Below are 21,755 nucleotides of genomic sequence, written 5' to 3'. Positions count from 1 at the left end.
GAGATCAGTCACATACCTCGAAGTTGAATGGCTGCCGTGAGTTTTTTTGCTGCTGCATGCTTGTATTCCTTGGTTGCATGAGGCTTGGCTGATGATTTTGATTGCTTTTCCTTGTGCAGGTGTCCTCTGGTCGGATCTGAGCTGCATGCAATTGTTTTCACATTCAGATTTGCACCTTCAAGCTGCTGCTGCTGCATGGTCACAAAATCAGAACTTGTTTTCGCCATTTCTCCCAAACGGCAAAGCGGATCGATCTGAAACTTGCTGAGCATGTTTCTATCATCATGATGCATCTCCCATAGCAAAATCGTGATCAATGGATGCACGGATTTCGAGAAAAATGGAAAATGGTTGAAGATTTCAGAGCTCGATTTCTCGGAAACCGTGCATCGGAATCGGCTGAAACTGCTTGGGTAGGCTACTATCACCCATGTGCATCTCCCCATGAAACAGGTTTTAAAACGGATGCACGGATATGGAGAAAATGCAAAAATGGCTGATGGTGATGGAGGCTGATTTCTTGGAAACCGTGCACCGAAATTGGCTGAAACTGCTCAAGCATGTTGCCATCGCCCTTGTACAATTCCCCATAAAACGGTTTGTCAAATGGATGCATGGTTTTCAAGTTATGGCAAAAACAAATTTTGTTCTATGGATTTTTGCTTCAAGGCATTTTGCAAATTTTTCCATGGAAAGAAAAACTGAGCTTGGGCTGTGATGCAGGTATGGAGATGATGGAGGAGGAGTTGGAAGATTGCATGAGGAATTCTGAACCCTTGGGGAAGCTACCATGTTTGCCAAACCACTTTTTGAAGTCCATGTCTAGTTTCCCACAATTTCTACAGGAGGTTCCTGTAGAAGCACAATGAGAAGCACAAGGAGGGGAAAAAATGATGGATAAAGGCAAGGGAAGGCCACATAAGTGCTTGCAGGCCTGATCAACAGACTCCCACCATCAGATTCACTTTTGAAATTGGATTTGGCTCATCCAAAGGTTCTACAGGATGTTTCCTGTAGAAATACAGAGCTTCCTGTAGAAGGCACAAGAAAGATTCCTTTAACCTTGATTTGAGTGCTCCTCCTGTCATGAAACATCCTTCTTGCAACCTGCAATGTCATTGCTGCAACATGAAATTATTCAATGGAGATTAATTTTATTTTTCTTTTCTTTTTCTCTTTTTTTTTTGAAAAACAACTAGGGCGCCTCATGGAGGTTTTCACCCTAATTGCCTGCCTTGGGCACCTCCAAGGGAGGTTTTCACCCAAAGATCTTATTCCCTTTTCTCTTTTTTTTTCCAACCCATTGACCGCCTCATGGAGGTTTTCAATCAATGAGCCAATCTAAGGCGCCTCCGAGGAGGTTTTCACCTTAGATTTCTATTTTCTTTTTTTTTCTTTTTTTTTCTTTTTCTTTTTTCCTCTTTTTTCTTTTTTCTTTTTTTTCTACCCCACCCTACTCGAAAAACAAAATCATTTTCAAGTATAAGAATACTTCCAATGGAGCCATGTGCACATCGAGATTAGAGACAAAATGATGTGAAGGCTCGAAATGCATGCTTTGACAGGTACCCAGATCTCAGAGACCAAATGATCTGGCTTTGAAGGGATCAAACGAAGTTGAGGAAGAAAGTACTGCTGCAACTTAGTGACCTTCTGAAACCATATCTCAATATAGCTTTGATATCCTTGGTTCTTTTGCTGATCTGGATCATTCTTCATGTCACCTTCTATCATGACCTTCTGATCTTCCTCTTTTTGTTCATCTTTCTCTTGAGTACATGGAAGATTTGATGGTAACCATGAGGAGGCTTTCTCGATCTCTGATTCTGATCTCTTCTCTTCATCAAGTGCAGCCCATGGTTCTTTGATCTCCTCTTCTGAATCTTCTTTTGCTGGATGTGATCCTTCAATGCTTGCAATATAGTCTCTACTTTGCAACACTCTTCCTAAGCTATGGTGAAGATCATTGAGCTCAAGAGGAGTTGTTTGCATATGTGGTGCCTCAGATTTGCAATGGGGTTGAGCCACTCCATTGTATGGCTTTGGAAATGGTACGGGTAGTTGAGTGGAGGTGTGAAATTGAGATGGAGATGGATGGCATTGTGGTTGGGTAGGCATTTGAGGTTGCCTTGGTGGAGGAGGAGGCGATGGTTGTGGATGAGCAAGTGGTGGAGGACAATGAGCGGGATGAGAGTTGTACTGGGGCCTCCACTCCTGATAAGGTGCATTCCACTGAGGCTGTGGCTGAGCATAAGAGTGAAATGAATGAGCAACTGGTAGGGCATAATATGGATCTGTGAAGGAACAAGGAGGATATGACCAAGGAGGAGGTGTAGACCAGGAAGGATGAGCAGGGGGACCCCAAGAAGGCATGAAAGTGGCTTGATAAGGGTCATAATAGGTCTCGGGTGTCCCTTGCAGTTCCTGTTGGTAAGATCTAGGTCCATGCGGCCAACTTTGGTTCATGTAATAGAGTGATTCAGTGGCTCCTTTGGCTCTCTGATATGCAGCTTTGAATCTGGGTAAGGAAGGGCACTGATCTGTAGGATGGTATTCTTCACAGACAAAACACACTTCTATGGAGTACAATGGACATTCGTTCCTAGGATGCTTTCTAGTGCACCTAGGACAAAAAATGACCAAAGCCCTCTTGACTTCTTCTTTCTTCTTTGGATCCGCAAGGTATCCAGTTGCATGGCAAGAAACTGCCTCATATCACTCTTGAAATCTTCCAGCTGATTTTCAAATTCATCTTTGGACAAGATGTTGCTCCCAACATTTCTGCTTGTAGCCATTTGCTCCAGAGGAATGTTTTCTTCTTCTTCTCCCCTAGAGGTTCTTCAAATATGTCTTGATGTCCACCCAGGGGTTCTTCAATCACAGCCATCGAAGAAGAGAGAAGGCTGTGTGAAGCAGTGGGGGTGTTTTGCAATCATTTTTCTAACTTATCTCTACTCCTACAAGGCATGAAATGAAATCTTTTTGCTTGATTTTTGCTTTTTTCTACTTCTACTTGAAAAACTGAAATAAATTGAACTGCAACTAACTATCTCGCTAAAATGAACATGCGGAATTGAAATGAAAGCAGGAAAGGACTAATCTATTTTGCTCAAATGAAATTGCAGGAATGAAATGCTAGTCTACGCTTGCGGAATTGAAATGCTAATCTACGCTTGCAGAAATGAAATTGCGGAATTGAAATGCTAACCTATGAAAGCGAGAAATGCTAATCTATGAAAGCGGGAAATACTAATCTACTTTTGCATAAACGAAATTGCATAATGGAAATGAAATAAACTACTTAGAAGAAGATTGTAGTAGAAAATAGAAGAATAGCAACAATCACCAATACTCTGCCGCTTCCCCGGCAACGGCGCCAAAAAGATGGTGGGCTCCAGTATTGTAGCAATAATGCTACAACTCCTGGAACTCCCTTCTTTAATTTTATCAACCCGGTAGTTCGTAACAAACTTGGAAGCGACGGTGCTGTATGCACAAGTACTAGCTCTTGCCGCAGCTGTCACTTGGTCAGCTGGCACAAGTCCGCTAGGGCTCAAGCCAACTTCTATATGCTCTTCAGAAGAAGCTTTCTAAATGATGGACGAAGGCTATCTCGAGGGAAATTGATCTACTTTGCAAAAGTGAACTGAAAGCCAACCAAAACATGAAACCCTAGTAAACCCTAATTTGACTAGTTTGACCTCTATGATGCAATAGTGAAAGTGTAAATGTCTAAAAAGGATGCCATTACTTCTAATGATGTGAAATGCATGAACTCAAACTACTTCTATGAAAAAGAACATTGTTTTTGTATTTTTGCTTAAGTGGTTGGAGTGATTATGATTTTGTTTCTTATTAGGGTTTGGCCGTGCAGAGGTGGTGCGAAGGGAGAGAAAGCTTGGGAAAGGTCAAGAGGGCTAGGAGAGGTCCCAGAGGGTCCCTAGCATCAGTCCACAGAAGTCTACAATGTTCAGGTGCTCGGCAACCGAGTTTGCAGGCTTCTACAGGATGTCTGCAGGGGATTCTACAGGAAACTCAGGAATTTTTACAGGATGTTTCGAAATGGGATGTTTGAGGATGGATGGTTGATGGAAGATGCATGGATGGTTATGGAGGTAGGATGGGGGTCTGAAGTGACCCAGGACCTGATGGATGGAGTGGTGAGATGATGTGGAAGGTTGACTTGCATCAACGAAGGTGTAGGCAATGGAAAAGCAAGAAGGTAGGGTTACGTGGCAAAAGAGCAGATGGGAGATGAGGAAACAGACTTGGTGATGGAGGAGTTGATCTGGACGAGGCTCAGATGAACGAGGAGGTGAGGAAGGTGATATAGATGCCCTGCACAATGCTCATTCAAACGAATCAATGAATCCTTGCAAACAAACCAAGTCCTAGCTAACTTAATCCAACTGTCAATGAAATGAATAAACAGCAGCTTTGTTTGGAAAGAGAACCATGTACATCACGTGAGTAAGAACATTCAAAAAGATCTAAATGCATGACAAACTCCTACCAATCGATTCTAACCATCAAAAAAACCAAAATAACAAAGCAAGATCTAAAGAGAAGATTTCATTTTGAGAACGCAGCAAACACATAAAGATAAAAAAGGGAGGTACTGAGCGCTTGAGATGGGCCCAACCCCAAGAGCTACAGCCTCCCAAGAGAGATTTAGAGCTGGTGCAAAGCTGGATTCATCTTTATTAATCAAGAATGAAGAGTTACATCAAAATATTCCACAAGAAGAACTTGAACATGAGCTGAAAGCAAAGCTAATCTATTGCATAAAAATCGAACTACAAACTAGCTAACTAATGGCTAAAACAAAATGACTAATTGGCTAACCAAATTGACTAACTAGCTAAACAAATTGACTACCAACTAGCTCCCCAAAATGACTAACTGAAATGAGGTCTTAAGCCCTCTCATTTATACAATTTGAGGACCCAACAGTCCTCCTAAAATTTAGGGACTTGGCTGCCCAAGACTTGTAGTTAACAGCAGTCCTACTTGACTTGCTTGGCTGCCCTTGTGCTCATTGATTTGGTGGCCTTTGAACTCCAAGCTGATGGTGGAGAATTCGAGGTAAGGGCCCATAAATGAGGGGGACACCTTCCTACAAATCCTCTAGCTTGTTCTCCCAAGAATTTGGCTGCCAAGTGCTCATTAAGACCTTCATTTTTGTCTCCAAGTTGACCAAAAAGGCTACACAAAGCACCCATTAGACTTGTTGGCATAATGACTAACCAAATTCACTCTATTAACATAAAAATAATCAAAAACATGCAATAAACCAATGAGAATGGTGGATTAAGTCAACTTAGGAGGTTGAATGAGCCCAAATAATTGTCCATTTTTGGGGCTCATCATCACCCCCCTACTGAAAGTGTTGCTCATCCTCTGAGCAACCAATCTCTCTCCTCATCTTTGATAGCCCTGGTGGCTTCTTTGGCTAACATCTCGGCCGATTCCTCCTTTGGCTTCCCTCTTTTCAAACTTCCTGTAGAGACAGTTCGCTGGCTTCCTGTAGAAACAGTCTGCTAACTTCCTGTAGAAACAGTCTGCTAACAGTTCTCTGTCTTCCTGTAGAAACAGTCGGCACTGTCTTAGCCTACTTGTCCTCTCTTTGCTGTTCATCAGATGTTTCCTTGTCTGCTGGAGGCCCTTCTTGCTGCTGTTGTTCTCCCAAAATGGAGGGCCTATCTTCGTTATGACTTCCCTATAGTTGTAACTACTGTCAGCAGCTCATTCTCCTCCTGTACTTTGTCTCTGTCTCTATCTCTGATCCTGTCCCTAAAGTGATTTTCTCGAGCAAATGTGGGCCTTGATGACTTACTCTTTACTTCATTCACTCTTACAGTCCTCCCACCAATTGCCTTTCCATCCATGTCATTGATTGCATTAACTGCAGCTCTGGGATTAGTAAAAGTGACAAATCCATAGCATTTACCCCCAAACTCTCGGTCATTCACAATCATCAGGCTCTCCGCATAGAATTTATCACAATCCAGACAGTAATGATCATAAACAATAAAGCTTGACAATTAGGTCTGCTGCCCAAGTTTTCCTGAAACATTGGCACCTTGATAATTTCTTATAATGCAGTGTATGATGCCTCTGATATTAGGTCTGGCACCAGGGACCACCAGTGGACCTGACCAATATCTGATTAGGTCCAACAATAACACCGCTGCACTCTTCAAGCCGAGAATAGAGTCCAAATAATGCACAATTACAACAGTAATGAAGTATACATATATCGATGAAAGCCCAGAAGTACCACGTTTCAAATAAAGATAAGCCATATGTTGCCGGACTAAAAGCGATATTAGAGCAAAAACTCCCGTTGATAAGCAATAATCGTTTTGAGAAGAGATGTGTATTGATGTCAAATTCACATGTGTAGAAGCCCAACTATCTCGGATAAGGATGCATGATGAGGCAAATCTGGAATATGAATATCTGGATAGAGCCTTTACTGCAATAATAGTGCCATAAATCTCAAAGGCCCTTTGAATGGAATCTTCAGTAGAATCATATGGAAGGCCACCAACATATACTGAATTTTCATCATCAACCGTCATCTTTCTAATACTTTGGATGCTTGGTAACCGGTTTTTCACTTCAAACTTGAAACATCGAAGAACTTAAAGAAGACCAAACACTGGCCATCCTTGAATTTTCAGCATCAAAGGTGCAAGAATGCCTTCTTATGAAATAGGAAGTAAAGGAATTGAACTTGTGATATTTTTCTTGAAAAGGAAGTGATAAAGTTCCCAAAATGTTAATAGGCCATTTGTATTTGTTGGTCCTGCTGAAATTAGTCACAACATCTAAACAAGCCAACAATATGGTGATAGACCCCTTTCTCAAGGTCATCCTCCAACTGATATCAAGGTTCTGCAACCCAAGCTTTCATGCAGACAATCACAGTATCTCGTCTGGAGCTCCAAATTCAACGAAAATTCTGGGTTTTCCTTCCGCAGAGCTGTTCTCTGCCTTTCCTGTAGACGACTTCCTGTAGAAACGCCTGTAGGGTGTCTCTGCGTCTTTGAATGATCTTGGTATGCGGGAGAATTTTTAACACGCTGGAAAATTTGGCAAAGGACGTCAGTTTAACAAAATTCAGAGGCAGAGGATTCAGCTGAAGAGGTTTGCAAGTGTAAATGAATCAGTAGTTAACGTGAGTCTTCAGCCGAGCCATCATTAATTGCTGCGTGATTTGCATGAGAGAGTGAAGTGGCCAAGTGTACGTGGCCACATGAAACTGGAAGTGTTGTTTATGAACTATGTGTTTTCCCCCCTGAAATCACGTCTGTGAATAGAACTGAAGTTTAAGTGGCCAACACTCCTGGTTGCTTTAACTTTCACGTACGTCAGCTGTCCATGTGCACTGCGTGACTTCCAGCTGAGTGCTAGAGAAGGAAATTGACTTAACCTCGATAATTAAGTGGCTTAATTCCACCATTCCATCAATTCATGCAGTTTTCAAATTAAATCTATGCAATAGAAGAATGAGATCAATCACATACCTCGAAGTTGAATGGCTGCCGTGAGTTTTTTTGCTGCTGCATGCTTGTATTCCTTGGTTGCATGAGGCTTGGCTGATGATTTTGATTGCTTTTCCTTGTGCAGGTGTCCTCTGGTCGGATCTGAGCTGCATGCAATTGTTTTCACATTCAGATTTGCACCTTCAAGCTGCTGCTGCTGCATGGTCACAAAATCAGAACTTGTTTTCGCCATTTCTCCCAAACGGCAAAGCGGATCGATCTGACACTTGCTGAGCATGTTTCTATCATCATGATGCATCTCCCATAGCAAAATCGTGATCAATGGATGCACGGATTTCGAGAAAAATGGAAAATGGCGGAAGATTTCAGAGCTCGATTTCTCGGAAACCGTGCATCGGTATCGGCTGAAACTGCTTGGGTAGGCTACTATCACCCATGTGCATCTCCCCATGAAACAGGTTTTAAAACAGATGCACGGATATGGAGAAAATGCAAAAATGGCTGATGGTGATGGAGGCTGATTTCTTGGAAACCGTGCACCGGAATTGGCTGAAACTGCTCAAGCATGTTGCCATCGCCCTTGTACAATTCCCCATAAAACGGTTTGTCAAATGGATGCATGGTTTTCAAGTTATGGCAAAAACAAATTTTGTTCTATGGATTTTTGCTTCAAGGCATTTTGCAAATTTTTCCATGGAAAGAAAAACTGAGCTTGGGCTGTGATGCAAGTATGGAGATGATGGAGGAGGAGTTGGAAGATTGCATGAGGACTTCTAAACCCTTGGGGAAGCTACCATGTTTGCCAAACCACTTTTTGAAGTCCATGTCTAGTTTCCCACAATTTCTACAGGAAGTTCTTGTAGAAGCACAATGAGAAGCACAAGGAGGGGAAAAAATGATGGATAAAGGCAAGGGATGGCCACATAAGTGCTTGCAGGCCTGATCAACAGACTCCCACCATCAGATTCACTTTTGAAATTGGATTTGGCTCGTCCAAAGGTTCTACAGGATGTTTCCTGTAGAAATACAGAGCTTCCTGTAGAAGGCACAAGAAAGATTCCTTTAACCTTGATTTGAGTGCTCCTCCTGTCATGAAACATCCTTCTTGCAACCTGCAATGTCATTGCTGCAACATGAAATTATTCAATGGAGATTAGTTTTATTTTTCTTTTCTTTTTCTCTTTTTTTTTTGAAAAACAACTAGGGCGCCTCATGGAGGTTTTCACCCTAATTGCCTGCCTTGGGCGCCTCCAAGGGAGGTTTTCACCCAAAGATCTTATTCCCTTTTCTCTTTTTTTTTTCCAACCCATTGACCGCCTCATGGAGGTTTTCAATCAATGAGCCAATCTAAGGCGCCTCCGAGGAGGTTTTCACCTTAGATTTCTATTTTCTTCTTTTTTCATTTTTTTTCTTTTTCTTTTTTCCTCTTTTTTCTTTTTTCTTTTTTTTCTACCCTACCCTACTCGAAAAACAAAATCATTTTCAAGTATAAGAATACTTCCAATTGAGCCATGTGCACATCGAGATTAGAGACAAAATGATGTGAAGGCTCGAAATGCATGCTTTGACAGGTACCCAGATCTCAGAGACCAAATGATCTGGCTTTGAAGGGATCAAACGAAGTTGAGGAAGAAAGTATTGCTGCAACTTAGTGACCTTCTGAAACCATATCTCAATATAGCTTTGATATCCTTGGTTCTTTTGCTGATCTGGATCATTCTTCATGTCACCTTCTATCATGACCTTCTGATCTTCCTCTTTTTGTTCATCTTTCTCTTGAGTACATGGAAGATTTGATGGTAACCATGAGGAGGCTTTCTCGATCTCTGATTCTGATCTCTTCTCTTCATCAAGTGCAGCCCATGGTTCTTTGATCTCCTCTTCTGAATCTTCTTTTGCTGGATGTGATCCTTCAATGCTTGCAATATAGTCTCTGCTTTGCAACACTCTTCCTGAGCTATGGTGAAGATCATTGAGCTCAAGAGGAGTTGTTTGCATATGTGGTGCCTCAGATTTGCAATGGGGTTGAGCCACTCCATTGTATGGCTTTGGAAATGGTACGGGTAGTTGAGTGGAGGTGTGAAATTGAGATGGAGATGGATGGCATTGTGGTTGGGTAGGCATTTGAGGTTGCCTTGGTGGAGGAGGAGGCGATGGTTGTGGATGAGCAGGTGGTGGAGGACAATGAGCGGGATGAGAGTTGTACTGGGGCCTCCACTCTTGATAAGGTGCATTCCACTGAGGCTGTGGCTGAGCATAAGAGTGAAATGAATGAGCAACTGGTAGGGCATAATATGGATCTATGAAGGAACAAGGAGGATATGACCAAGGAGGAGGTGTAGACCAGGAAGGATGAGCAGGGGGACCCCAAGAAGGCATGAAAGTGGCTTGATAAGGGTCATAATAGGTCTCGGGTGTCCCTTGCAGTTCCTGTTGGTAAGATCTAGGTCCATGCGGCCAACTCTGGTTCATGTAATAGAGTGATTCAGTGGCTCCTTTGGCTCTCTGATATGCAGCTTTGAATCTGGGTAAGGAAGGGCACTGATCTGTAGGATGGTATTCTTCACAGACAAAACACACTTCTATGGAGTACAATGGACATTCGTTCCTAGGATGCTTTCTAGTGCACCTAGGACAAAAAATGACCAAAGCCCTCTTGACTTCTTCTTTCTTCTTTGGATCCGCAAGGTATCCAGTTGCATGGCAAGAAACTGCCTCATATCACTCTTGAAATCTTCCAGCTGATTTTCAAATTCATCTTTGGACAAGATGTTGCTCCCAACATTTCTGCTTGTAGCCATTTGCTCGAGAGGAATGTTTTCTTCTTCTTCTCCCCTAGATGTTCTTCAAATATGTCTTGATGTCCACCCAGGGGTTCTTCAATCACAGCCATCGAAGAAGAGAGAAGGCTGTGTGAAGCAGTGGGGGTGTTTTGCAATCATTTTTCTAACTTATCTCTACTCCTACAAGGCATGAAATGAAATCTTTTTGCTTGATTTTTGCTTTTTTCTACTTCTACTTGAAAAACTGAAATAAATTGAACTGCAACTAACTATCTCGCTAAAATGAACATGCGGAATTGAAATGAAAGCAGGAAAGGACTAATCTATTTTGCTCAAATGAAATTGCAGGAATGAAATGCTAGTCTACGCTTGCGGAATTGAAATGCTAATCTACGCTTGCAGAAATGAAATTGCGGAATTGAAATGCTAACCTATGAAAGCGAGAAATGCTAATCTATGAAAGCGGGAATACTAATCTACTTTTGCATAAACGAAATTGCATAATGGAAATGAAATAAACTACTTAGAAGAAGATTGTAGTAGAAAATAGAAGAATAGCAACAATCACCAATACTCTGCCGCTTCCCCGGAAACGGCGCCAAAAAGATGGTGGGCTCCAGTATTGTAGCAATAATGCTATAACTCCTGGAACTCCTTTCTTTAATTTTATCAACCCGGTAGTTCGTAACAAACTTGGAAGCGACGGTGCTGTATGCACAAGTACTAGCTCTTGCCGCAGCTGTCACTTGGTCAGCTGGCACAAGTCCGCTAGGGCTCAAGCCAACTTCTATATGCTCTTCAGAAGAAGCTTTCTAAATGATGGACGAAGGCTATCTCGAGGGAAATTGATCTACTTTGCAAAAGTGAACTGAAAGCCAACCAAAACATGAAACCCTAGTAAACCCTAATTTGACTAGTTTGACCTCTATGATGCAATAGTGAAAGTGTAAATGTCTAAAAAGGATGCCATTACTTCTAATGATGTGAAATGCATGAACTCAAACTACTTCTATGAAAAAGAACATTGTTTTTGTATTTTTGCTTAAGTGGTTGGAGTGATTATGATTTTGTTTCTTATTAGGGTTTGGCTGTGCAGAGGTGGTGCGAAGGGAGAGAAAGCTTGGGAAAGGTCAAGAGGGCTAGGAGAGGTCCCAGAGGGTCCCTAGCATCAGTCCACAGAAGTCTACAATGTTCAGGTGCTCGGCAACCGAGTTTGCAGGCTTCTACAGGATGTCTGCAGGGGATTCTACAGGAAACTGAGGAATTTCTACAGGATGTTTCGAAATGGGATGTTTGAGGATGGATGGTTGATGGAAGATGCATGGATGGTTATGGAGGTAGGATGGGGGTCTGAAGTGACCCAGGACCTGATGGATGGAGTGGTGAGATGATGTGGAAGGTTGACTTGCATCAACGAAGGTGTAGGCAATGGAAAAGCAAGAAGGTAGGGTTACATGGCAAAAGAGCAGATGGGAGATGAGGAAACAGACTTGGTGATGGAGGAGCTGATCTGGACGAGGCTCAGATGAACGAGGAGGTGAGGAAGGTGATAGAGATGCCCTGCACAATGCTCATTCAAACGAATCAATGAATCCTTGCAAACAAACCAAGTCCTAGCTAACTTAATCCAACTGTCAATGAAATGAATAAACAGCAGCTTTGTTTGGAAAGAGAACCATGTACATCACGTGAGTAAGAACATTCAAAAAGATCTAAATGCATGAAAAACTCCTACCAATCGATTCTAACCATCAAAAACAACCAAAATAACAAAGCAAGATCTAAAGAGAAGATTTCATTTTGAGAACGCAGAAAACACATAAAGATAAAAAAGGGAGGTACTGAGCGCTTGAGATGGGCCCAACCCCAAGAGCTACAGCCTCCCAAGAGAGATTTAGAGCTGGTGCAAAGCTGGATTCATCTTTATTAATCAAGAATGAAGAGTTACATCAAAACTGTCCACAAGAAGAACTTGAACATGAGCTGAAAGCAAAGCTAATCTATTGCATAAAAATCGAACTACAAACTAGCTAACTAATGGCTAAAACAAAATGACTAATTGACTAACTAGCTAAACAAATTGACTACCAACTAGCTCCCCAAAATGACTAACTGAAATGAGGTCTTAAGCCCTCTCATTTATACAATTTGAGGACCCAACAGTCCTCCTAAAATTTTGGGACTTGGCTGCCCAAGACTTGTAGTTAACAGCAGTCCTACTTGACTTGCTTGGCTGCCCTTGTGCTCATTGATTTGGTGGCCTTTGAACTCCGAGCTGATGGTGGAGAATTCGAGGTAAGGGCCCATAAATGAGGGGGACACCTTCCTACAAATCCTCTAGCTTGTTCTCCCACGAATTTGGCTGCCAAGTGCTCATTAAGACCTTCATTTTTGTCTCCAAGTTGACCAAAAAGGCTACACAAAGCACCCATTAGACTTGTTGGCATAATGACTAACCAAATTCACTCTATTAACATAAAAATAATCAAAAACATGCAATAAACCAATGAGAATGGTGGATTAAGTCAACTTAGGAGGTTGAATGAGCCCAAATAATTGTCCATTTTTGGGGCTCATCAGTAGCCCACATGGGAAAGACAATTTTAACAACTTATACAACACATTTTCATAAATAAATGTATTAGAACAACGAAAAGAGTTCAACTGTTTTAACACAGGTTAAAACAACATTTATTACAAGTGTTCCAAGATTCGTATTACAAACAATTATAATACATGTGTGAAAATTTCCTAGCCTGTTATCAGGCTTCTGAATTAAGCGAAAGTTCCAAGACACATTGGTACACCATACATCACTAACCCCATAAGTGGGGTGTTCAAGCCACTGCTCACTCCTCAAGGAAAATATTACAGACTCTCAAGGCTATGTGGGAGGAGCCAAGGTAAAAAGTCTTTTGCATGTACAAATGAGGGGTATTTATAGCCAAGGGTAAAACTGGCCCTTGTGACTGTTCGACTTCCCTCATGACTACTTAACTTTCATGACTTTTCAACTTTACGTGACTCTTCAGATTACATGTGGGTCACTTGGACTTCCACGTTATATTACACTGATTTACAAAAGTATGGCCCATAGTAGTGATGTGGCCGACACGACTCAACACGACAGTGTTGGTATGTTCATGTTGTTGGTGGTGTCCATGTCGAGCTGCAGTGGTGCTAAGTGATGGATGTGCTCTTGGTGTATCGTAGCTTCACTCCGCATGGCAAGGTGTGCAGAGCCTTCGATGGTCTTGGTGTTCGCTTGATGTTGCATGTGCATGTCGCTCCTTTGCTTGTACTTTGGCATGCTACACATGTTCGCTCATTCGCAAAAAAATCTTCTCACATGCATTGTTCGTTCGTGAAAAAATATCGTCGCATGCATTGTCAATTCCTGAAAAAATCTTCTCATGTGCATTGTCCATGTTCATCCTGTTCGTTGTTGCGTCATGCCTCATCCATGTACATGTATCTGCAATCGCTCATGACGAGACGACATCAAATCCATAAATCTCCTAGTCTACAATGATGCATTATATTTCACCTTCGGATGCAGGTGACCGGGAGGGAGGATAAGGCTCTTGAAACTGCGCAAGGCAGATTTCAAGTCGGGATGCAGGCTCTGGGTGCTGTCGATGAAAATTGCACAGAAGTCACTAGGAGACTGAGATGGACAACTTGGATCAGCAGTGACTTTCTGCAGGATCTGACTCGGCTAGCAAGCAAATCTGTGCAATTTTTTAGGGAAGCAGTGCAGGCAGTAGAGGGGTTTCGTAGCAAAAAATTTGCAATTCCTCCGGGGAGCTGGCAGCGGGCTGCAAAAGGCTTTCCGGGAAAAATGCGCATTTTTTCAGGGAGCTAATAGCGGGCTGCTAGAAAAAACTATGCAATTTTTGTTAGGCTAGCCTGCTGAACATCCTTGCATAGTTTCTAAGCTGAGCGGCATGCTGGGAAGCTGGTGGACTAATCATGAAATCTACGCAGTTTTCCAGGTGAGAAACGAGTTGGCTGACTCAGTGACTGGCTGGAAAAACTGAGCAATTTTTTTGAGGGAGACATTGATGGACACTGGGTGTTTGTCCGGCATGTCTGCGCAATTTCTTTAGTCAGCGAAGTAGGCATGCTTTGCAGCTTTTGCACAATTTTTTGGGGGAGTGAGTCATTGGGTCACTGCCTGGTCAAACTCTCTAATTGACTAGCTGGATGGCTTGTTGATTCGCTTGTGGGCAGCGCAGATTGAGATGGCTTTCTGAGAAAATTCTGCATTTTTTTTGGTGACAGATGGTCTGTTTGATCCCAGTATTGTGCAGTGCAGGCTGCCTGGGTGACAGCCTCAAGCTATGTGCAATTCTAGGCAGCGGTACATGTTCACTGAGGGTTGAAACTGCACAATGCAGCTTAGCGAGGGTCCGGCTGTTGGAGGGTGATCCGATCGTCAGAACTTCAAAAAAATGGCTAAGTGTGTGATCGAGTGAAATTGTGCATACGTGACCTTTGTGAACACACAGTCAACATGACTCAACGACAAGACGCCTCAAATCATCAAAACCACATATACTCAGTGTGACTGACTGACGGTGTGAGCGACAAGTGCGACACTTGTGATAGATCATTGAACGACCGCGACGACGCTTGCGCGACAGTGCATACAACTTCATGTGTGAGTGCGATGGATGTTTACATAGTGAATACAACTTGTACACACGAAGCGGGACCTTGTGCATGGCAAGAACATGGCTGCAAGCGTGACATTGTGACCAACATGCAAAAAGTTGTTTGTTGAACGGTCAAGTGAGGAGGGTGCAAAGACTCAACACGAGCTCACTCGATGAGCCCGAGTGCTTGCAAACATCAAGTAAAAACCCAAGGAAGGCTCCGAAATTGAATGCAGACCAAAATTTTAGAGGATGTTGCAGCTGCTACAACAGAACACTTCTTTAGAAACTTCTTCAATGTAGTAGACATCTTCGTAATGCCCTTAACCAAGCTTAGCTCTGATACCATGTTGAAAAATATATAGGGCAATGATTAGAGTGATTTATCTATTCTCGATAAATTATTATGGTTTATTTTTACTTTTTCTTACTTCTAAGATTCTTTACTTATTATTATGTTTGTATATCATCAAACAGATACGAAAAGAAGAAGAACAAGAACACAAAATATAGGTTGCAAGCCAGGTCCAAAACCTCTCCACTTCAGAGGAAACCTGCAAATCCCTTCTCTTCTTATAGATTCTTCAATTGATGAATTCCAAGACCTCTAGACCAACATCATTACCCTCCAAGACCAATTCCAACCCTTCTGGATTACGTGCTTCCTTTTCCCAAGTCAAACCTAGTCAAATCTCTTCCAGTAACACAACTTCGACCCCCAGCTGCAGAATTTCAACCTATACTGCAAGCTTGAAATTTTCAGCCCTCCCTACAACAACTGCTGCCACATTTGTGAGCTTATTTTGGCTTCCCAAGTCTTCTTAAAACCTTCACTTGGCTTTCTCTTCCTTCTAGAGCTTGAGGATGTCTTACTGTGACCTACGTTGACCTTCTTTCTCTTCCTTCTTTAAGATCAAACTTGCAGAAGAAAAACTCTAGACCAGCAGCAAAAACCCTAGCCTTCCTTTGCACATGTGAGACAAAAATAGCCTAAAGACAAGCTTTCTTTGTCCTCTTCCTTCTTTTTCTTCCTTCTTTTTATTCCTTCTTTTTCTTCCTTCTTTCCTTCCTTCTTTTTCTTCCTCCTTTGCTTGAATAAGTGAGTGATTAATGTCTTCCAAGGAGATCGAGTTTCCTCCTTTATATAGGCTTCTCAAGGTGTACGTAGCTCCTCAAATTAGGCTGACTTGGTCTTGAAGGGTATTTTGACACTTTTAATGACAAAAATAATTTTCTTTACAAGTTACAATGTGCCTGATGGGGTCTTCAACTTATGACAATGACTCTTTTGACTTCTCGACCTAGGACAAACCCTAAAAGCACTCAATGGGTGCTTGACCTATAAAATAAAATAACTTGAGCATGAATCCAATGCTCCAATAATTATAATTATTATTTTTCTTTTATTTTACAATATACAAGAATCAAAAGTACATTTCATATTTATGAAGACCGAACCTAGTTACAGATTTTTCAACAAAATTGAGAAAAATTGAAATTTCTACATCAGCAGACAACATGGAGGAAGTTAACTGAGGTGACATGGATCTTGTCACTCAGGTAGCTCTGTAAATTCGAGTTAGTGGGCTTAGAGTTAATTTTGCATGTGTTGATTGCTCATTTGTAGCAATCCAGTTCAGTTATTTATAGTTGCACCTAGTTAAACTAGCTCTAACAGTTAATGGAACTAGTCATAGGTCAGTTGTGAAGTGAGAGAACAATCTAACTCAGAGATCATCCAACTAATTGATCAATTAACCAAAAATAGCTCATGCATGCAAGGAATTCAATTTTCTCAATTGTGGTGGATATTCTAAAACAGTCTAACATCATTTCTAGACTAGTTTTGAGTTTACAGGTGTTGCATGCAATCAACAATTAATCCTTGGGAATTGCATAATAATTTTGGAGGAAATTCCTTACTAATGGGGGCCAATTTCCTCAGGATTTGCGCAAGGAAATAGGAGCTCAAGTGGGGGCATAAATTGACTAAGTCTTGGTCAGAGCTTCTCATTGAGCAAAGAGAACTATTATTCTTTTGCAGGTTGAGCTCAGAGCCAGAGCTAGAAATTGTAATAGATTCTCTATTCATTTGATTAATGCAAGCACGACTAAGGGGTTTTTACCAAATGGTTTCCCCTAGATACATCTATGTACTTATGTATGTGATTAACACATGTTTGTGAATGTTGTTCTAAATTATTAATTAATTTCTGCAGATCAGTAGAGGAGAATTGTGTTTCTTGATTTAGATTGAATTTCTTGAGAAGTTGCAATTATATCACCATATTTCTACATTTAGGACACACATATCAATACCACTTTCCAACTGAATATCCAACTGTGGTGGATTGTCAAAGCTGGCCAACTTTTGCACCAAGAGAAGTGGCTCACTACGGACCAAGTTCAGCAAAAGTTTCCCAATCTCATGGAGGCACTCAACACAATGGGGACCATTGCTTCCTAAGGGGCGACAACTGGTCCAGGTGGATATTGGTGGCCACCCACCTATTCCACTTGTATCCCCACCATTGTTTCTTTCAATTTCTTTAATTGTAGCAAAACTTACTATTTTTGGCATTTTTTTTAGCTCTAAACTTAAGGAGCCATTTTGAAGGCGTAAAATACTTTTTTTTGGGAAAATGGATAGACCGAAAAATGTAAGACTAGATTGATAGTATTTTTTTTGTCTCCTCTTGGAGATCTTTGAATCAAGTTACTATGATATTCAAATAGAGATCGTATGTCAAAGTTACGACCCCGCGAAGTTGACATTCCAACTAACCCCAACGAGGCCCACAAGATTTTGGCGCTTCATCTCATAGCATTAGGTTTTTGGATGTTTAGGGTTTACCATTGTTTCTTAATGATGAAAAGGCCATCGAGCCTCATTCTAACATAGTTTAGAATGCATTTAGCCGCCACATCTCTTCTCATATATAAGCTACCATTGCACGAACTAATTTATTTCCATTTTGCATGTAACAGTTTGCAGTACTTTGTTATTAATGAATTAGAGTTATGTTTTCATTGTAGCTTTATGTTTCTATTTATATATGTATTCCATTTCATTCATACATAAATATGTATCAGTGGTATCAAAGTGGTCTGCTCTTTCTCTGTTTTTTTGTGCATGTCCCTGACGAGGTTGGGTTATAAAGAGTTGGGATTTGAACTGGTTGAACCCTTGCAAGCCTATCCCCGCTAACACCGACGAAATTTTACGGTGAAAGAAAAGAAAGACGAGGGAGAAGGAGATCCTATCAAATTGTTGCTTGAAGAAGCCCTCGAGCGGCAAAGGAATGAGATGATGGACAAATTTTCCCAGATCCTTTGGCGGATGGCCACTGGGGACACATATTCATCCGACAGTCACTTCAGAGGCACCACACCCTTCAAGGTACAAGTTAACTTCAATATCCTTATATTCAAAGTTCAAATAGATGCAAATGTTTTCGATAAGTGGTTAAATCTGCTAGAGGGTTGTTTTTCAATCCATACTTTCTCCAATAAGGAGAATATTACTTTTGCACTACTTAAGGTCGCTCCCCATGTCATGGACTGGTGGGAAACTTACTGTGAGAAAAGGGTCAACGGACCCTCTTTGTTCATAACTGCACCCACTTGGATCTCTTTCTGAGATGTTGCCAAGGAACAATATTACTCCAAGGGGAGATATGAGGAAAAATACATACAATGCACCACACTATGACAACAAAGGGACCAATATGTGCATGAGTTCATAAATATTTTTAATATTCTACGCACAAAGCTCGGTATCAAAGACTCAAAGTGACATCGGATGCTCAAATACCATGACTATCTACACAAATACATTTAGGAAGAACTAGAGTTCCTCGAAAACTCCTCGCTTGGTGTAGCATACCGATATGTTTCCAAGATTAAATAAAAAATTAAAGAGAAGAAGCTAGACTTTGGATCTATGAATCCAAAGTAGGGAAAATGCGCCCCCAAACCACAGAACAAATGCTAAATCCAAGGCGCGGTGACCCAAGACAACCCATCGAAGTTGCAAACAAAGAGAGGCACCACGAAAACGAAGAAGGACATAAGGAAGTGGTGTGAGTTCCACAAAATCCCCACTCACAACACAAGTGAGTTTCATGCCAAGCAATCACTAGTGGTCGAGCTGAAGGCTTTAGATTCAAATGCATATTCTGACTCAGCATCAAACCATGACAAGTGGAATAAGAAAGGGAAGCAGATTATTGATATAGAGCCCAATGCCACCATTGCCACCACCAAGGTCTAGAAGATTAAGCCCGAAGACCCAAAGGAAGGGAAGTGTATCTTCCACTCACAAATGTGGGTGAAGGGGTCGCCATTTTAGTTCATTATCGATAGGGAGAGCCAAAAGAACCTTATCTCAGTAGAAGTTGTTAAGATGTTGGACCTGTCGACCACACCACACCTACAACCATACACCATTAGGTGGCTCCACCAAGAACGAGATCTCTAGTCAACGAGCAGTGTTTCCTTCCCTACAAGATCAAACCCTTCATGGATGAGGTACTATGTGATGTTGCTCATCTTGAATTTTGTGATGTATTATTAGGCCAATCATACTTGTGGAAGTGTCATGTTGTGTACGATTCTAGGCCTTGCACTGTTATTATTACTTTGGACAATAAGTTATGCAAGACACCGGAGGTAGCCCCGCCTACTGCTATCCCTTTGATCTATACTAATTGTTGGGATGGGATCCCCAGGGGTTGAATGGATATAATTAATCATTTTTGTAACAAGTTTTGTAAAAGATGTAAATTTTCCGCGATATATGGAAGCTGAGCATGTAGATGAATAAGAGTCAAAGGGGCTTAGCCCCTTGTTTTAAGTAAAGTTTTGAGTCGGTTGTGAGATTCACCCATGGTCCATGAACCATGGCATTGTATGAATAAGTCTATAAATAGTCAAGTCCTAGTGAGTCTTAGGACAGGTGAAGTTAAGTTTTGATAGAGAATTGAGGTTCATTGAAGAGTTGGCGAAGGAGCCAAGGCAGGAAGGCTCTGATTCCTACGCTTAGGTAGAGAAGGGAAGGCTCCGCAGCTGAGTGTGCGGAGGCCTGGGTAGAGTCTGTAGCTAAGTGCGCAGACCCCTGCAACTACGTGCACAGGGTAGTTTGAGTCTGTAATCAGTCATTGAAGATCAATAAAGATAGTTTTCCAAAGAATTATTGAGCATTTCCGTTGTGTCTATTTATGTTATATGTTGTCGATAAATGACATGTTTTATGAAATAATGATTGAATGTTATGCAAATTTATTGAATCTATCTTAATAATGTATGAAATGAATGCTTAGCCACTTTCGAGAAGTTTAGATCATTTCTTTTATGTTTTCTGTTGAATAAAGTAGATCTATGCGAACTCCAATCTAGGTTTACTTTATGATGCTCGTAAGTAGGTAGATCGACCGTTAAGGGTCTGCCAGGAGTGATCGTGGACCTTCGTGAAGGCCTCTTTAACTGAGTTGCAGTGACGTGCCCTAGAAGTTTATTGATCTACATGAAGGAAAATCCAATGCGCTGGAAGACATCACACTATTCTCTAGATGCAGAAACTTGGTTCTTACATCCCCCCATACTGCTTCGAGTGAGACTGCACCCTGCACTATACGGGTTGTTGCTGAAAGGGCCAGAAGTGTAGGTTATTTTTGGTTGGCACAACTAACTCTAAACCTGGGTCAGGACCCCCTAAGACAACAAATGGTTCCATTGCTGGGACCGAGATCTGACTAAAAGAGATGTGTGATGTTGCATCATTGGAACCCTACCAAGAAAGAAATTGAAAAGTGGTTGGATTGAAAGATTCACGAGTTCGCGGCGCAAGAAAATAGGAATCTCTGCATGTCAAAGGAAGATTGATTGAATAGATATCTGTATACAGAGATACACAAAATCTTCTTCCGCACCTTCCCAATTGAACTGTACGAGTGGTTAGCTAAATTGATAGATAGTCAAGGAAGATGGAAGCTCAATAGTCCCATAGTGTGGAATCCAGAAATAGTGCGACGACTAGAAGCCTCTGAAAACAAGATCATGCGGGTTTTTGATCATTGGCTCGATCAAATTTTGGAAGGATTTGTTACAGTATTTGTAGTTGATACCTCAGTCAGCTATAGCAAAGAAGAGCGAAGATTCTTCAAAGGACTGCGAGGTAAGTATTTAAGATCATTGAATACTTGGATTAAAATGCTATTATGTGAAAAATGGGTAATTCCATTACCTTGATGTTCGGAGCTACGCGAAGTGGAAGATTCTTTATAAATCACACAGGATCAAGACCAAAGTATAGCCCATTGGTTAGACCTCCCACTAGAGACGACGAAGGGGCGAAGCAGACTATGTCGTGAAGTGTTGTTCAGCTAATAACTCAGGAAATTCTTAGGAAAAATCATCCATCCACTCCACATCCACCCCCACCTCCACCATATACACCTTCACCCACACTTCCACCTCCACTGTGATCATTCAACATGGTGAATGTAATGAAGATGATGATCTTCAAGGGCATAGGAAGTGAAGATCTAGAGCAATTCTGGTTTGTTGCAAACGCTATATGGACATCGCAACAAATCACCAATGATAATATAAAGAAGGCTCAGCTGGTTACTGCCTCGAAGGATTGCGCGCTAACCTAGTACATTAAGTATTGTACAAACAATCCTTGTGCATCGCTAGCAGAAACTTAGACAAGTTTGAACAAAGAGTTTAGTAAACCTAAATCGGACTCACAGTCAGTGATTGAATTTAAAGAGATCATGATGAAGGTTGAGGAGATGCCT

This window comes from Pinus tabuliformis, chromosome X (assembly GCF_031772625.1).
Source record: "Pinus tabuliformis cultivar Carrire ecotype Pingquan chromosome X, CPIR1, whole genome shotgun sequence".
NCBI classification, from domain to species: domain Eukaryota; kingdom Viridiplantae; phylum Streptophyta; class Pinopsida; order Pinales; family Pinaceae; genus Pinus; species Pinus tabuliformis.
Note: the sequence above shows the minus strand (reverse complement) of the source record.